Genomic DNA, 18,266 nt, shown 5'->3' with positions numbered 1-18,266 from the left:
CCCACTCTAAAGGTACTCGGGCTAACGCCTGGTTCAACGAGGACCTGACCCTAACCAGGAAGAATTGCAAGGTCCTGGAAAGAGTATGGAGGTGTTCATATGATTCCCAGGCAAAACTACAGTATAGATCCGCAATCAAGTCTTACCATAAATCGGCGCGTAAAACTAGGGCAGCTCACTACTGCAGCCTGTTTACTTCAAGTATTAATCACAGTAAAACCATATTCTCCCTTTTGAAGGATTTGGTTACCCCTCCCTCGGAATCAGGCAGCATTATATCTTCCAGCCAACAATGTGAAGAGCTGGCAAATTTCTTCCTGGAGAAAGTGGAATGTATCTACCATAATTATGACCACGGCATAACACCTAGCGTCACCGGGAGGATCACGTACCTAGGCCTGTAGATCATCCCTCTTACGTCATTACCCACTATTCTTCTTAAAGACTTGGAAGTACTGGTGGTCAAAATAAAATCAAGATCTCCAGATGACCCCTTAAGACCGGTCGTCTTCCGGAAAGTTCAACAGGGCCTCCTGCCTGAATGTCTGGAGCTGCTCAATCTATTTCTTGCTTCGGCGGTGATTCCAAAATCTTGGAAGCATGCAAAAGTGCTCCCCTTACTTAAAAAACCAAGACTGGACACATTCAAGTCAGAAAACTACCGACCAATTTTGTTGCTTCCATTCTTATCCAAAATTTTGGAAGCTCATGTGAATTCAACTTTCACTCACTTTCTGGGAAGTTAATTCCATGCTAGATAGCTCCCAGAATGGTTTCCGACCACAATATAGTACCGGGTCTGCACTGCTGATGGTTGTGGAACAACTGCGGTCCGCCTTGGATGCCGGCAGAGCCTCAGCTCTGGTTCTGTTGGATCTGAGCGTGGCATTTGACACGGTATCCCATGAAATCTTGCTCCACCATTTGGAGGAGATAGGGGTCAGTAACAAAGCCTTATCGTGGTTCTCATCCTTCTTGGCCAACTGGACTTTCTAACTGATAGCTCCCCCTTTTGCCTTCCGTGTCCTCCCACTCCGCTGCGGGGTTCCACAGGGATCAGCATTGAGCCCCATGCTTTTTAATATCTATATGAGCCCACTAGCGTGGATGGCCAAAGAGCAGGGAATCTCCTTGGTGTCATTTGCAGATGACACCCAACTGGTGATCATCCTGTCAAACAAGCCTAGCCAGGATAAAGCAAAATTTAAAGTAAACATATTGGCCATTGCAGAGTGGATGACAGCTAACTTCCTGCAGCTGAACTCAGCTAAATCTGAGATTTTTCTGGTTGGAAAAGACTCCCTACTCTGGAACAATGAATGGTAGCCTCCTGCCTTTGGAACCCCTCCTGCCCCTAAATACACAGTGACAAATCTGGGTAGTATGTTTGACAAAGACCTCAAGTTTGAGACGCATGCCAAATCAGTGGCCGGGAAATGTTTTGGGCTACTTCGTGGCCTTAAGTCGGTACTTGGTCTATTTGATGCCCAAACACGTCAGCTGATCATCCAAGCCTCTATATTGGCCCAATCAGACTACGGCAAGGTGCTTCTCTTGGGTGTCTAATAAGTCTGTGATGAACCGATTGCAGTGGGTCCAGAACTCTGCAGCATGTGCCATCTTCGCTGTCCCCAAGTACAGCCATGTCTCCAACCTCCTCCACCGCCTGCATTGGCTGCCCCTTGAACATTGAATGTGTTTCAAGGTGTTCTGTACTAAGCATAGGATCCTGACAGGTATCGGCCCAGAAATCCTGAGCAATTTATGCATCCACTATTTACCACCTTGAGCACTGCGCTCGGCGAACTTGCTTCTTGCAAGAATTCCACATATACGAAGGACCAGATCTGGAGGTCGCTCTCTCAGGCGACTGGTCCCCGCCTTATGGAATTCTCTCCCTCTACACATCCGCAGCATTTCTGACCACTAGATCTACAGACGGCTTGTGAAGACCTGGCTCTTCTCTCAACGCTAACTCCTCTCCTGCTTGCCACTCCGTCCTGATTCAGCGCTGGGACGCCTCATTGCTGAAGCAGCCATGCGCTCTACAAGTATTCTAATCTAATCTAATCTAGTCTAATCACAGCAGGACTATCATCTCCTGCATAAAATCTACGTGCAAAGCTCATGCCCAAAGTCATCCTTAGGCCGACACAGTAATGCACCAAGGTAGGAACCCTGGGGAGACTTATGGATGGATGGATGGATGGGTTTTTATATAGCGCAATATCACCGCCAGGTCTCAAAGCGCTTTGCATTGGGAACCCGTCCTGGTTTTTCCCTGTGAGATAGCCCCTACTGGGTATCCCCAAGGTGAAAGCCAGGCATCCCGCCGCGGGGGGCCGTAGTGGAGATTAAGCAAGCTATTGCCCAGAGTTGCAGAGTGTGAACCTGTGATTCGAGTAGGCACCGAAGCGAGAATTACCGAGTCCGTGGACATTTTGGGCTCAAGACCCTGCCGCGTCGGGAATTGAACCCTGGTCCAGGGTCTGATCTCAGCATCCGGGTCTGCCTCCTCTAACCAGTGAGCCACACTTCTCCACTTATGGGTATATATGCATCACATCTTGTTAAGATAAGCAGAGGAGACCGATACTTCACAGCCAACACACTGACCAGAGATGCGGAGGTTCCTGCATGCAGACACTCCAGCTCGCAGTGGTCTAACATCCCTCACTGGGTGTCCAACTCGAGACCAGGACTGGGTCCCATAGTCTTTCACTTTAGATAATGGGGTTGACTAAATCCTACAGGGATTCTTGGCTTAACACCTAAATACATGCTAGATACACTTAGGTACATCTAGTTCAGGAGGCATCGTAGGTGTACGCTTCTTTTATCATGTGCTTTATATATTCATATGTATTCATGACTATAGTAAGATGGTAGAGCTATACCATCCATTTACCTTTATCGTACTGTTAATCATTTATATCTTATGCTGTCTAAATGCTGTTGCAGCTCATATATTCCACACCAGAATAACAATTGTTCAGTGAATTGTTATTCAAAATGCCCAGCCTGTTTATTGTGTGCATTTCTTTGAGACAGACTAAGAAAGCACGAGTAACTGAGCGAAAGGTAGTATATTGTTTCCACGGGTCCTGAGGGATCAGGGTCGTCATGTTCGATGGTTGCCAAGAACTTTTGCCTCCTTGGTAAGAGGAGATTCTAGTGGCACTGGGAGCTAGTTGGTACAATAAGGCCAACATACCCGGTGGGGGTGATCGGAGTCTGTCAGACACCAATCCTACAGTGTATGTTGTCTAAATACGCAGATCCTGTATACTTTTTATAGGAGCTACATGACACTCCAATCAAGCCCAAACAGCACACCAGGAACTATGCAGTACCTGAGAGTTAATGGAAATGTACTGGCAAGATGGCTTACCCATATTTCAAGTACACTTCCCCACACTGTCAGGTAGCCATAGGCCCAGGTGAGCTATTTGGGATGGATGTGAGGAGTGTTTACTGTCACTGCAATTCCCATTTGGCATGGTCCCCCACACACACCTTCCCACACAGCTCACCAGAGAGAGTGATGTCCTTACAGTGAGGGGTAGTGTACTCTCAAGGTGTCTGACTCTAGTGGCTGGTGTCTGAATTGACCACAACTCCCATCATGACCTTGTGCTCCAAACACCAGTACGCAGTGTCAGCCATCTTGCCAGTAAATTTCTAGTTACCATCCAGTTACTGTAAGGGACAGCATAGTACCAAGTGTGCTGTTACAGCTGAGTGGGAAGGTCTGTGTGGGACAGAGCCAAATGGGAGATGTAGTCTGTAGTCTGTGCAAACACTCCTCCTCTCAGACAGCCCAACCAGATTACCATCGAGAGTGATGTACTGATAAAGAGGGAACTGTACATTCAAGATGTCTGACAGTGGTGCCTATTGTTTGAGTTGATTACAAATCCCAGCAAGACCTTTTGCTACAGACACCATGCAGTAGTATCAGACATATTGCTAGTCCATTTCCACTCACTGTGAGGTAAGCATAGTTCTATGTGGGCTTGTTTGGCTGTGTGAGAGGGGGGTGTTTGCAGTCACTACAACTCCCATCAGTCATGTGTCCACACCTATTTTCCCAGACATCCCAAACAGCCTACCTGTGACTCTGCTTTCCTGAGAGTGAGTGGTAATGTGCTGGCAAAATGGCTGGAACTGGGGACAGGTGTTTGGAGCACAAAGCCCTGCTGTGAGTTTGTAAGGAGTATGAACATGGAAAGAGTATTATGCATTTTCAATTTCATTGCAGGTATATTGTTTAGCAATATGACATTCACATCACAGGCTCATTGACTCTAGTTTTATTTCTTGTATTAACAGTCATGTGTATACCTGTATCCTTTACAGTGATGTCTATGGAGGTATAATTGGTTACTTTGTTTGAATGTTGAGAAGGTACTTACCAGATTCTGGTGCTTCTGGTAGTCCATAGGCACTCTCCAGTGGAATGATGTGATGCACCTTCTCCTCCCAGGAAGTGAAGTGCTGGTGGCTCTGTGCATGTTCTTTGTCCAGCAGTTCTTTTACCCTCCTTTGCACCTCATGTTATGTTATGTTATGTTATGCTCATTTATTAAGCGCACAGATGCTCCAGCGAAGGAGTGTCCTGGCGCCCAACAAGGTAGCAGCACAACATAACTAGGCAATACCGTGTAATAAAAACAGACTTAAGGGAACAAAAAGGTTTTAACGGCTCGGCGGAAGGAGAGCAAGTCACTGAGGGCGCGAATCGCCGGGGGAAGGGAATTCCAGAGCACTGCAGCACGGACTTGAAAAGAACGGCCACCAGCCCTGCTACGCTTGAAGCGGGGGACGACGGCAAGTTCGAGGTCTGAAGATCTTAAAGCCCGGACCGGAACATAGCGGGACAATAGATTGGAAAGGATCGTAGCCGGGGATCCCTTAAGAATTTTGTAGGCTACACAGAGGGCCTTGAACCGGATCCTTTGTGCAATCGGAAGCCAGTGCAGCGAACGCAGGGTGTTAGCAGTAGAGCAAAATCTGGGTAGTCCCACAACAGCTCTCGCTGCGGCGTTCTGAATGCGCTGAAGACGGATAATTTCCGCTTGGTTCAGTCCCACTAGGAGAGAGCTGGCGTAGTCCAGCCTAGAGATCACGGTAGCCTGAATCACAAGTTGCCTGGTGGTGGCATCGAAAAATTTTAGCACGAGACGAAGTCCACGCAAGATGCCAAAACAACAAGCCGCCATACGCTTGGTATGGCAGACAAAGGCAAGAGTTGGATCAAGCCATACCCCAAGGTTTTTTAACTCAGAGACCGGGGTTGGCGTAGGGCCCAGATCTGCCGGCCACCACCTATCTCCCCAGAGTTCCGTTTGTTTGCCAAAGATCATAACCTCCGTCTTACTTGCGTTCAGCTGGAGACAGTTGGAGGTCATCCAGCTGGCGACCGCCCGAAGTCCTTGTTGGAATCTGGGGGCATCCACGTCCGCATACCCGCTGATCGTGACCGCTAGCTGGGTGTCATCGGCGTATGACACCATAGTCATACCCCACTGCCTGACAACCTCAGCCAGCGGTCTCACGTAAAGATTGAATAACATGGGGCTCAGCGAGGAGCCCTGGGGAACCCCCAGATCCAGAGGATGGAATTTGGACTGATAAGGCGGAACGGCCACGCAGAAAGAACGGTTGGCAAGAAAAGAACGGAACCACTGGAGAGCAAGGCCGGTAACACCAGCTTCCTCCAGACGAAGCAGAAGGATAGGGTGGGACACGGTGTCAAAGGCGGCGCTCAGATCTAATAGCACCAGCGCCGCCGTTTGACCCGCATCTAGCACGGAGCGTAAGTGCTCCACCATATACAGTAGGGCAGTCTCCGTGCTGTGCCCAGCCCGAAATCCATTCTGCGTTCTGTCTAGGATGTTAGCCTGAAGAAGATGGTCCGAGAGGACAGAGTTGACATGCGCCTCCGCTACTTTAGCAGGCCATGGAAGAAGTGATATTGGACGGTAATTCTCGGGCTTGTCACCGTCCAAAGATGGCTTCTTGAGAATAGGCATAACCACTGCCTGTTTCCACTTAAGTGGAACTACGCCAGATGCAAATGACGTGTTGATCAGAGAGCAAACTGGCGAGATACCGTGCGATGCTAGATCTTTAAACAAAGCCGGCCGTAACGGATCAGCCGGTGATCCTGACTTCACCTGTTGGGCCAGTTTACTAAGGCTTTCTGATGTTAGGCTCATTGTACCTGTTCCTGATATCATCCATTGTGAGCAGGACAGGTGCTTCAGAGTTTGCCTTGTTGATATCCTGTTCCACATCAAATTTCTCTGGGACAGGGGAGTCTGTTGAACTTTGTTCCCAAATAACTGTGGCTCTACTATTTCACAACTCCTTCACTGTGAACCTTGGCTGCTTCCTTGGGGCCATGGTGGGGGTGAGTGTGAATGTGAAGGTGAGGGTGAGTGTGAAAGTAAGGGTGAGTGTGAATAAGAAAAAGAGTGTATGTTTGGGAGAATAATTTTGACCAAAAAAATTATGTGCAAGTTGTGTGGTGGGTTAAGTGTGAGTGTATGAGACAGCTAGCAGGGGCTGTTTGGCAAATCCTGTGACCTCTCAGAAGTTCTGTAAGAGCAAAGGATAATGGGCATGTGTTTGGCCCTATATATAGGCGGATTGGTGAGTGAGGCTAAGGTTTAGATTTTTTTTATTTAGAATTTGGCTTTGCCATTGCTTATTTAGACTGTTTTTAGCACTTTCAGTAACCGTGTCGGATGCATCATCATCTGTTCGCAGGGTAAACCTAGTCTGATTCGCAATGCTATTCTTCAGCGTTTCCAATCGAGTCAGTCGTATTGGCCTTGTTTTTGGACGATTCGGTCAGATGAACTGCAGTTTAACATGCATTGCATTATGATTCCTTGTTCGGGAAGCATGCGGCCGAGTCTTATGGAAAGCATTCCAGAACCGATTTGCTAGGAATTTCCTCCTGACGACATAATAATCAGGCCCTAAGTTGTGGAGCACATGGGAGCCTCAGAACCCTGTCGATCTGTGCACACTCTGTAGAGTTGAAATAGGAGCCAGATCCATTTATCCCTCTTGCCCATTTGACTGTGAGTAGGGATTGCTGTGGTGGACCACTTCCCCCAGAGACGGCATGGGGAGCAAGGGCCAGAATGCTACCTTGCTCCTAGTGCCCTGGTCCCTCTGGCCGCTGCCTTTTGAAGAGCTGCAGTGCTCACTCTGCCATCCAGGCACTGAGGGCCCCTGAGATAGTGACTGTTACCAAGTGTGATGACTCTTGTCTCCCTTATTGTATGTGGTTGTCTCTGGGGCACTTGGTGCCACGAGGGACATTACAAATAAGGCAGGGGGAATGCTATGCATGCCACTCCAAGAAAATCTTGTAGGGGCCGATTCACAGAACTAATCTGAGATAAAATCCTAAACTTACTACTTTTGGTATTCACAGAAGGCATTTAGTAGTAGTAAAGTTAGGACTTCTAACTTTACTACTACTAAACTGAGATAAAATCCTAAACTTACTACTGGTATTTAGGCATTTAGGGCCAGATGTAGGTAGCCAAATACCGGTCGGTAACGGCCGAAAATACCACATTTCTGCCGTTACCGACCGGTATTTGGACATTGAGATGTAGGGCTCCCAAAAACAACTGAATCGGTAATTTTTCCGATTCGGTAGATTTACCGAATCGGAAAATAAGAAATGGAAAAGAAAAACTCTTGAGATGTAGGTGACCCCTAAAATACCAAATTTGCATGAAAATTGGTATTTAAGAGTCGGTATTTAGCATGGATTGAAAGCAGGTGGTAACCAGGTGCAGGCTATAAATTAGGGCCCCAAAATGCAACAGTGTAACCAGAATGGCGGCATTCTACGTCATAGCAAGGCGGCTACGGCTACAGGCAGCAGGAGAGAGAGAATGGAGAAGGGAGGAGCAAGTGTACAGGCAGAGGATAACACTCTTCCAACTGACTGAGCCAGAGATACTGCAAAGGTACAGACTGCACCCCCAAACCATCCTGGACCTGATCAGGGACCTGCACCCACTCCTGGAGCACCCAACATCAAGAGCGCACGCCATCCCACCCCATGTGCAGGTGCTCTGTAGCATACACCTGCTTGCATCTGGGAGTTACCAGAGTGTTGTTGCTGCGGTAGGTGGGCTGTCCCAGAGCTGCATGTCCCGTTTCTTCAGGAAGTTCCTGGATGCCATGATGCAGAGAATGGAGCATTACATCAGTTTCCCGGAAACTGATGCGGACCAGCTCAGGACCAAGACTAACTTCTACCTAATGGCACATTTCCCACACGTCATTGGCTGTATTGATGGCACCCACATCCCAATATGCCCACCTGCTGCCACAGAGTACATTTACAGGAAAAGGAAGTCATCCCACACAATAAATGTACAAGTAATCTGTGATGCCAAGTACATGATCATGGACATAGTGGCCATGTACCCAGGAAGCACCCACGACTCCTACATCTTTCAAAACAGTGGGATCTACACCCGCCTGACAACGGGGGAATTTGGAGAAGGATACCTGCTAGGTAAATTACTGTGTGACACTCCCTTGATAGATAATGCAGACGTATGTTTATGTGTGCCTGTGAGTAATGGTTTTCTCCTTTCACATCAGGGGATAGTGCATATGCCCTCCGTTCCTTCATCCTGACACCCTACCTCAACCCCACGACCCCCAGCCAGAGACGATACAATGTGGCGCATAAATCAACCCGGAACATAGTGGAGCGCACCTTTGGCCTTCTGATGAGCAGGTTCCGCTGCCTCCACAAAAGTGGAGGGGCACATCAGTACTCACCAGTCATCTGCTGTAAGATCATTGCAACTTGTGCAATGTTGCACAACCGCGCTACTATGAAGGGCACCGAGGTGGAATGGAGCGACTATGAAGACCATGACGATGACCATGCACTACCTGCACACAGCACAGTAGGAGTTCCAACACCAACAGACGGCAGACAGAGACAGGCAGAGATCACACACAACTACTTTTGAGTAAGTAGAGACACAGCAAGGGTTTCAATGCAATAAACATAGTTTAATTGGCACTACGGTAAATGTCTGAAGACACATTGGTCAAATCCTAAGTGTGCCTAGCCCTACTGGGCAGACAGGGGTAACCTCACCCTCACATGTCCACTCAAAATTTGGCAGCCTTGCTGCCTGCGCCCATGCACTACACTGCATGATGCCTGTGGTTGGGTCTGATCATTGTCTGCTGTGCCAGCGCCCGTACTCTGGCGTCTGCTGCTCCTCCGAATTTCCGGGATAGGGGTGCTACTGGTGTTGTCTGTGTCCCCTAAACATTCACCTCCTGTGGTGGCTGACTGGTTAGTCAGCAGCACTTCCATTGCTGTAGTGACTCTCCCCATCCCCCTTGTGAGATCTGTGCAGCAGTGCACCAGCCCCTCCTGCATTGCAACAGAACGGCGACACAGCAGTGACGTCGCTGTTGCCAGACGGTGCATGCCCCTTGTCTGCTGTTGCATGCACTGCCTCTACCTGCACCTCTGTGCGCGGTCCTCATGGAGTTCGTCACAAAGTGACATCACACACTGTGACATGTCCCTGTCCCCATCGGCCATGTTCCTCATGCTGTCTGCCATTGATGTAATCCCCCGGTTCATGTTGTCAAAGTTATTATTCATTTTGCGCATTTGTCTGTGCACTGCACTAATTGCACCTTCACCATTGTTGTTTCAAGGCCACGGAAGACACCGTCACCATGCCCACTCAAGCTTTACTCCCGGACTGTACGGCGTCTTGTGCCTCCGGATACAGTGACAGGAGTGGACGGAAGACCAGCTTTATTTTCCTCCATTGACACAATTGGGATCTCAACCTCCCTTTCCTCATCAGAGGATGTTTGTAGGATTCTCAGTGGGGGAACGTCATGCCTCCTGGGCCTGCAGATTTCTGACACCTCTGTGTCTGCTGGTGTGGAAAGTTGTTGTGGCTCATGTTGTGGTCAGTCAAGGAGCAGAGGAGATGATGGCAGTTGCATGGTGGCTGCCTCTGGTGTGGCAGCTGCATGAGTGCAGGGTGCTGGAGGTGTTGCAGTGCTGGGCCCTGCATCCCTGGCTTCTTCCTCACTCCTCTCCCTTTGGGGTGCCCTCTTCTCCCTCTCCTGCATTGTCTTGAGCGAAGTCTCTCCTGTTGACAGATATGGACAGTGGCTTAGTGGTGCTTTCACCGTTTATTTCTATAATACATCACATATCATTTGCACTATTTCATGGTCCTCTCCTGTCTCTAATTGTATTGTGTGGCATGCCTGACATTCTTTCATGTTGCCTGCTCTGATGTGAATTCTCATGACTACCACTCCCATAATGCATTGCAGGTGGATACAGAAGGCTGTACTGGGGTTCCTCAACACACAGCCACATTGGGGGAGGGAGACAGGCAAGTGGTGAGGAATCATGGACATGTCCCTTGCCTTTCTTTGATGCAGCTCGGGCTGAGCTGTCAGCATCACCTATTCCTAACACGCTCTCTGGCTCCAGTGTGGACTCCACGAGCTCTTCCAGATCTGTGAGAGCAGGTGTCCTGTTCTTTCCTCCACCTGTAGCATTGGCCTCTTTCCTTCTTGCCGCCAATTTCTTTTTGGTAATGATCCTCAGATCATACCATCTCTTCTTTAGATCGTCCACTTCCCTGGTTGTCACTCCAATGGTGTGCACCTTGGACTGGATCCCCAGCCAGGTATTCCTCATCACTGCCTTTGCTACCTGCAGAGACTGCTTTCCAAAAAGCTTGGAGTAGTGCTTTACCACCTCCTCCACCAGCACCTGAAGTTCACCTGTGCTGAACTTCATCTTCCTCTTCCTCTCTGCACCTTCCCTCTGGGAGTCTTGGGAATCCATTTTTAACTCCCGCACAGCTCAGCTTCACAACAGCCTGTCAGTGTGTAACTGCTCTCCTGGGTGATCAGTTACTCTGCACCTGCATGGGTGTGGCCACTTCCAGGTTGTGGGATGGGGTGGATGCACAGGATTGGTTGATTCCTCTATTGGTTGGCTGAGGGGCGGGGTGGAGGCACGTAATTGGTTGGTAGCTCAACTGCTAGTTTTTTTGTATCCCCGATTCGGTATTTACCGAATCGGTAAATACTGAATCGGTAACTCCCATTCATTCCTATGGGCATCCAGGCCCATAGGAATGAATGGGATTTACCGATTTGGTATTTGCCGAATCGGTAAATACCGATTCGGTAAATACCGGATCGGGGTTTCTGATTTTTTCCGATTCGGTATTTATTACCGATTTTTTTCCTACATCTCATTTCCCATTTCTAAAATACCGAATCGGTAAAATTCGGTATTTTAGAATCAGTAAAAATGAGTTACCTACATCTGCCCCTTAGTGCTAGTAAAGTTAGGACTCCTAACTTTACTACTACTAAATGCCTTTTGTGAATACCGAAAGTTGTACATTTCAGTATAGGGAAATATGTGTTTCCCTATACTAAATCACCGGTTTAACAAAATAGCAGTTTGCTGATAAAATCATTGGTTAGATATTTATGCGTTGCTAAATGTGACAAGATATTGACAGCTCCCAACATAAATTCTCTGAGATCTCCGTGACTGCCATTCCTAAAACTGAATGCTTAGCTCTTAAATTGTCTTCAGATAAGTCGTCTTTTATTTGTGTTATTGTCTATAGGCCCCCTGAACACATGCCTCTTTTCCCCCAGCTTTTCAGCGACTCTATAGCCCAACTCGCGATCAATCATGCCAATATCCTGGTTATTGGCGACTTTAACTATTGGCCGTCTGCTGTTAACGAAAGCCAATCTTCCTCAGAATTTTCTGACTTACTAACTAGCATGAACTTCTCCCAGCATGTCCATTCCCCTACTCACAACAAAGGTCACATCCTTGACCAAGTTTGGACGTCCAACCTTGTCATCTCTCCTCCTGATGTTCTACCCTGTTCTTGGTCCGACCACAGCCTTATTTCATTTCACTTACATCTTCAGATTTGACGCCCTCCTCCCCTTGCCAAGAATCTTCTTGCCCGTAATTGGAAAAGAGCAAATCTACCCGATTTTCATGCCACTTTGGCTTCCACTGCACCCTTGCCATCGAATTCACCTAATGATCAGGCCGATCATTTGGATGAATGGCTCCGTCTTGCCAGCAACAAAGTGGCCCCTTATAAAAATATTAAAGCTAAGCGCCCTCACGACGCTCAACGGTGGTTCACAGACCAACTCAAAACCGATAAACTTGCTCTGCGGCAAGCGGAACGTCGCTGGCGACGTAACTATGATCCACAGCTCAAACTCCTCTATGTCAACTGTCTGAAAACTTATAAAAAATCGATCTTGACAGCCAAAACGGCCTACTTTTCTCAAAAAATAATGGACTCTCATAGTAAAACCAAGGACATTTTTGCTATTGTTAATGAGCTTTCCCTCCCGGATAGGGTTACCCTTCAACCCCAACCCACTCAAACCCTGTGCGACTCACTAAACTCATACTTTATTGATAAGATTACAACTATAAAAAATAATATTCCGACTCCTACATCCCCCTTCCCCCCCTCCCTTCCCCCCAGGAACCCTAATACCCTGTCGGAGTTTCCTCCAATTTCCCTAGAGGAATTTTCCTCTCTTCTTTTTAAAGTCAGCTCAGGTTCCCCTAACGATTGCTGTCCCCCTCTGATTCTGAGAGAAGCTTTCCTTGCCTGTCCGGGCCCCCCACTGGCATTACTTAATAATTCCCTTGCTAATGGGGAGGTCCCCCGTTCATTCAAGCAAGCAGCTGTCCTGCCTATTCTGAAAAAATCAAATGCGGACCCCACAATTTTAAGCAACTACCGTCCTATTTCCCTCTTGCCCTACCTAGGCAAGATTTTGGAGACTTATGTTACCCGCTGCCTGAGTTCCTTCATAGAGAAATCTTCCTTCCTCGACTCCCAACAAGCTGGCTTTAGACCCCTCCATTCCACTGAGGCGGTCATTGTAGCAGTCATGGACACCCTCAGGAAAGGTGCCGATAAAAACATCTCCCAGGCCCTTGTCCTTTTAGATCTTTCGGCTGCATTTGACACGGTCGATCACGCCATCTTGATCGACCGTGTCCATAATGCTGGCATTCAGGGGGTCGCCCTCAACTGGCTCAGATCATTTCTTGACCAGCGCTCCCAAGCGGTTCATTTGTCTACTTTTTCGGCACCTCTCACATCCCTCTCCTGCGGTGTCCCCCAAGGTTCAGCACTATCCCCTCTTTTATTTAATTTATATATGCAACCTTTACTAACATCTCTCCGCAATTCCCCCATCACAATCTTTAATTATGCGGATGATCTTCAGTTAATTTTCCCCATTGATCCTCTCCCTTCCACCTGTCTTAATTTTCAGTCCACTATGCTGATTATTGCTGAGTGGATGTACCACAGCCAATTAAAATTGAAGCCCTCAAAAACAGAACTTGTACTTGTGGGGGGTCCCACTAATCCCTGGAACTCCACCTTTTGGCCTACCTCCTTGGGGGCGGCACCCACCCCCGTGAGAACAGTGAACAGCCTGGGGGTGATTATATCTGAAGACCTTTCAATGAGACCTCAAATCAACTCGGTCACTTCATCCTGTTTTTTCCATCTTAGGCGGATACGCAAAATCAGCTGGTTTCTCACCAGGGCATACCACCTCCATCGGCTGCAGCTGGTGCAGAATCAGGCTGCCCGCCTGATTTTCCGCCAGCCTAAATACCAGCATGTCACTCCTCTCCTTCGTAGTCTCCACTGGCTCCCGGTCTCCAAGCGCTGCACCTTTAAGCTGGCATGTTCAGTATTTAAGGCTCTCTCCGAGGCAGCCCCAGCTTTCATTTCATCCACCTTGACTCGCCACACTCCTCTCAGAGCTCTTCGCTCTGCATCTCTCAACCTCCTGGTGGTCCCCAAATTCAAACGTAAAAAACACGGTGGACTAAGTTTTTCGGTCCTGGCCCCCTTCACTTGGAATTCCCTGCCATCTACTCTCCGTCTATGTCCCAGCTATGACTGCTTTCGCAGCTTACTAAAAACCCGGCTCTTCCAGTCTGTTTATGAATAACCCCTCCCACCCAGGATTACTGTATTTGTCAAGAGCGCCATGAAACCATTGGTGAAAGTGCGCGGTATAAATAATTTTAACGTAACGTAACGTAACGTATTGATATGAGCATTGAATATTGTGAACTTTTTAAGTTGGTTTATAACAGCAATTTCAATAATATATAAGGATGTCACCACTCTTAAATGGATGTCATTTTTGCTTAGCCCCAGATGTGATATTGTAGTCCTACATTTATTTCTGTTTTTTGATCCAAGCACAATATATACTGTGAGATTACTAATGTGACTTGACCCGTGAGAAAGGAGCGGCTGCTCTGAAATGCGTCGGGCATTTTTTGCCATATGAAATAAAACTTTGTTTACCACGTTTCATGGATATGGGCTTGGCTTCTTTCGTGTGAACTCACAAAGGATTGTTGGAAAATATATATAGATATATCCAAGCTCCACTGTTCCCCTTACGGTAAACAGAAGCCAGCACTCACGGGGCAGTTGCAGAAAATGTTATTCCCTCAAAGCAACAAACAAACGCGTTTTGGTGTAGGGCCTCTGTCGGTGTTACTGACACACATAACACGGACATTTTTTAAACAGTATACCTTCATTGGCATAGAAAAGGGACCAAATCAAACCGAATTCATGCCATCTTGGCATTTCGCAATATCATCATAATATTGCACACAAAAATCATTATCACAGTTCATTTCCTTTCATCTATAAGACTAATCATATGTCTCAGAAAATATCAAACAATTATTCCACCTTATTATGCCGTATATCGCACTGAATGATTGTTCATTTGAGACAGTTATTATGCTATACACTCACACATTCAGCCGTGTATCGGCTTTAGATTGTGTCATTATCCTGACTCGTAGCATAAAATCAAATCTCAAAACATCTCCAACAATTGTTAAAACTATTACGCCATATATCGGCACTTGATAATGTTAGTTAAATGATTAAAATGATGCCACATTCTGACGTGTATCGGTTTTCAGAGTACTTGTGCAATATTCCCAAAGTGGTCCTAAATCATTGTCAAATTTAATCTACTGACATCAATTGATGTTCACACATTACACACTTATTCATTAAGCCGTATATCGGCTATACTACAGATCAATCACCTAAATGCACTGCCAACTCTTGTCCGCTGTTCACACCTTTTGGGGATTTAGTCTGTAGGTCAATTATGTAACATGATTCTAATCTGCGTCATTTTAGGATTCTGTCTCCTCCACGAGCATTGGTTAGGACATGATCCAGGCCAAAGTATTGCTACAGGTACCTGTTGCTCTGGTGCGAAGTGGCAAAAAGCCTTGCTACTGGATAGGATTTGTCTTGTTGTACAGTAGCCAGCATATGTTCTAAAATTCAGTCCTTAACCGGGTGAAGAGTCCTGCCTATGTACCTTAACCCGCAAGCACACAATAAACAATATACTGTATATGCGGTGATACAAGTTATACATTTTTATTATCACCTCATCAGGGGAGCAAGCGCTTTATAGGCTTTCCCGCTTCCATCCCTCCACTATCCTTTTCAATCCAAATAACAGACTAACATATCCCCTGCTCAAATTAATTTCATGCTTCCCTAGACTAATTCACCACTAATCTATTTCTGGCTCCCGGGTTGCGTGCTACTCACCGAAACGCACTTCCAACACTTCATCAGGAGTAGCAAGCGAACTATAATATAAATGCAAACATTTTCCTCATCCATGCTTCCACTATCCTTCTCAATCCAACGAACAGACTAACATAGCCACCACTCAAATTAATTTAATATTTTACTGAACTAATTAACCCCTGGTCCTTTTTGGGTAGCAGAGTAGCATGCTACTCACCGAAAAAGGGATTAGAAGCCTCATAAGGAGTAGTAAGCACTGTATAAATGCAATTAAAATACCTTGTGGGACCCCCCAAAGCCCAGGGGACCGCCACCTCTCTGGGGCTACTATTAATAAATGAAGTATGGGGGGCACGAGCCCCCCACACTGCCCCGGGACACCATCTCCCTGGGCATACATCAATTAATTGCGGGTGTCTGTTGTAGCCCCCTGGCCCCGGGGACAGCCATCTCCCCTGGGCAGCACACAGATGGGAGGGGGGCTCTGGGGACCACCACCCCCCAGGGTTGGGTACAGCAATGACCTGGGGCACCCACCACCGGGACACTGTAGTTGTTTATGGCAAGGCGGGAGCACTGTTCCCGCCCTGTCATAGCAAACTTCTGCTTCACTTCATGGAAGCAAGAGCAGGAAAGGTGTTCTCGCTTCCATGAAGCAAAGCAGAATTGCTATTGGGCAAATGGCGATGCATTTTAGCAGCTCCCTTTGTCCAAAAGCAATGCCGGCTCTCTTAGGAGGCAGGGAGCCGGCAGGGGTCAATGGGGCATTAGGGCTCCCCCCGCGGTCCCCAACGTGAGGGCATGCCTCACGGGAAGGGGTCCCCGGGGCGGACATTAAGCAATAGGACGGGGTGCATATTTTTCCTTTCATGTTTCATTGCGGCTCTCAGGGCACCCCCCTCATGTAACGTTGCAGTGGATTCGCGAAACCACCTCAAATAAATCATTTAATAGTATATAATTTAGAAGGTAGTGTTGGATTTTTGACCTCCTTTTATAAAGTTAGTGAGATTGAAGTTATTAATATTAATCACATGAAATTTGATAGAATTATTAATAATATAAAAAATAAAAAATAAAAATGTATAGTTAAACTTGAAGAGTGTATTGTGTTGTAGTACATTGAATTCTTGCTTTTGTGTGGTGGATTTTTGACGGGTTCCCGAATCGCAAATAAAAATAAAAAGAGTATGTATGTTTTTATTGGGTGGCTCTAAAGAGAGCCCTTCTTTTTATTATGACATTGTTGGTGCTACATGTTCATGTTCTCCCAGTAGAGAGGGGGTGTACCAGTATTCCTTCGTTTCTTTTATCTGTCGGTGAGATAGATTATCTCACATATTTAGTGTGAAGGGGACAAGGACAGGAGGGACCTGGGGGTTATTGTCGATGTTTTCATATCTGTGTTAGTATGAACACGAGACCAAGCTGGGAGTGAACATTTGTGTTTTATGAATATACTTAAGCTCCCAAGTGTTACTGGCTTCCCCTTTGTCAGTACTCCAATAACTAAAATGAGGAGGTGAGCCAGGTGAGTGGGAAAAATATCCAGTTAGAAAATATGGGGCTTATTTACAAGCCCATTGTACCTCTGGTGCCGGCAGCGCATTGGGCTACCCCATATTTGCAGGGCAATGTAAAGTCACACTGCGTGACTTTTGATGACCTTGTAAATGTTTCCCTTTCACGCATGACTCTGCATGAAAGGATCATTCCATGGGTGTTGTATTGGGTGTTCCCACGCAACACCCATGGAACTTAATACACTCCCAGATTTACAACATCTAAACATGTAGACCTCTGAATGTGTCAGAATCCTATGTGAAGCGCAACAAGGAGATATACTTTTATTTCTCCTACTTTTTTCCTCTTTCTGCATTCTGCAGCACGCAAAGGTATCCCTTCGTGCACAAAAACAATCATCCCCTCAGTGCAGGCACCCTTGCAAAATGAAGCAGGGTGTCTGAGCTGGAGCACGACTGCTGTTTGTGCACTGGCACAGGTAGATTTATTTTTATGCACAGCAGCACAGCACGAAGGCTTGCTGAGCTGCTGTGCATCAAAATATTGTAAATGAGGCCCTATTAATGTAATGCAAGATAGGAGTTTAGTGGGCCTGAGGAGGAGGGGGAGGATGGAGACAATAAGCTGAGATTGAAGCCTAAAGGCCACAGAATTGAAGCCTACCAGGCTGTGAAAACGTAGTCAAGTCCTCAATGCTAACCGTTTGGGTAAACTCAATGTTAACTTTCCACAATATAGATTTTGCCTTAGGAAGTACTAAGAAACGACACCCCTACAATAAAGATAGGACAACATTAAATAAACATGGAGAGGTGTCCTAAACAAAGTTATAAGTATATGATACTTGGATTCTGTAATTCCTGTGTAAACACCAGTCTCTAATTTCTTTATAATCAACAACTTGTAACACACCCAGTCACAATTCTAAAGACAAATCAAAATTTGACTATTATTGTCTTAAAGTCCGACGTAGAGGACTCTACCAGCCGTTAAAGACCTGCTCCAGTGTTA

The sequence above is a fragment of the Lissotriton helveticus genome, chromosome 4_1 (genome assembly GCF_964261635.1).
Source record: "Lissotriton helveticus chromosome 4_1, aLisHel1.1, whole genome shotgun sequence".
Taxonomy (NCBI): Eukaryota; Metazoa; Chordata; class Amphibia; order Caudata; family Salamandridae; genus Lissotriton; species Lissotriton helveticus.
The sequence above is the reverse complement of the archived record's forward strand: the minus strand, read 5'-3'. Positions refer to the sequence as shown.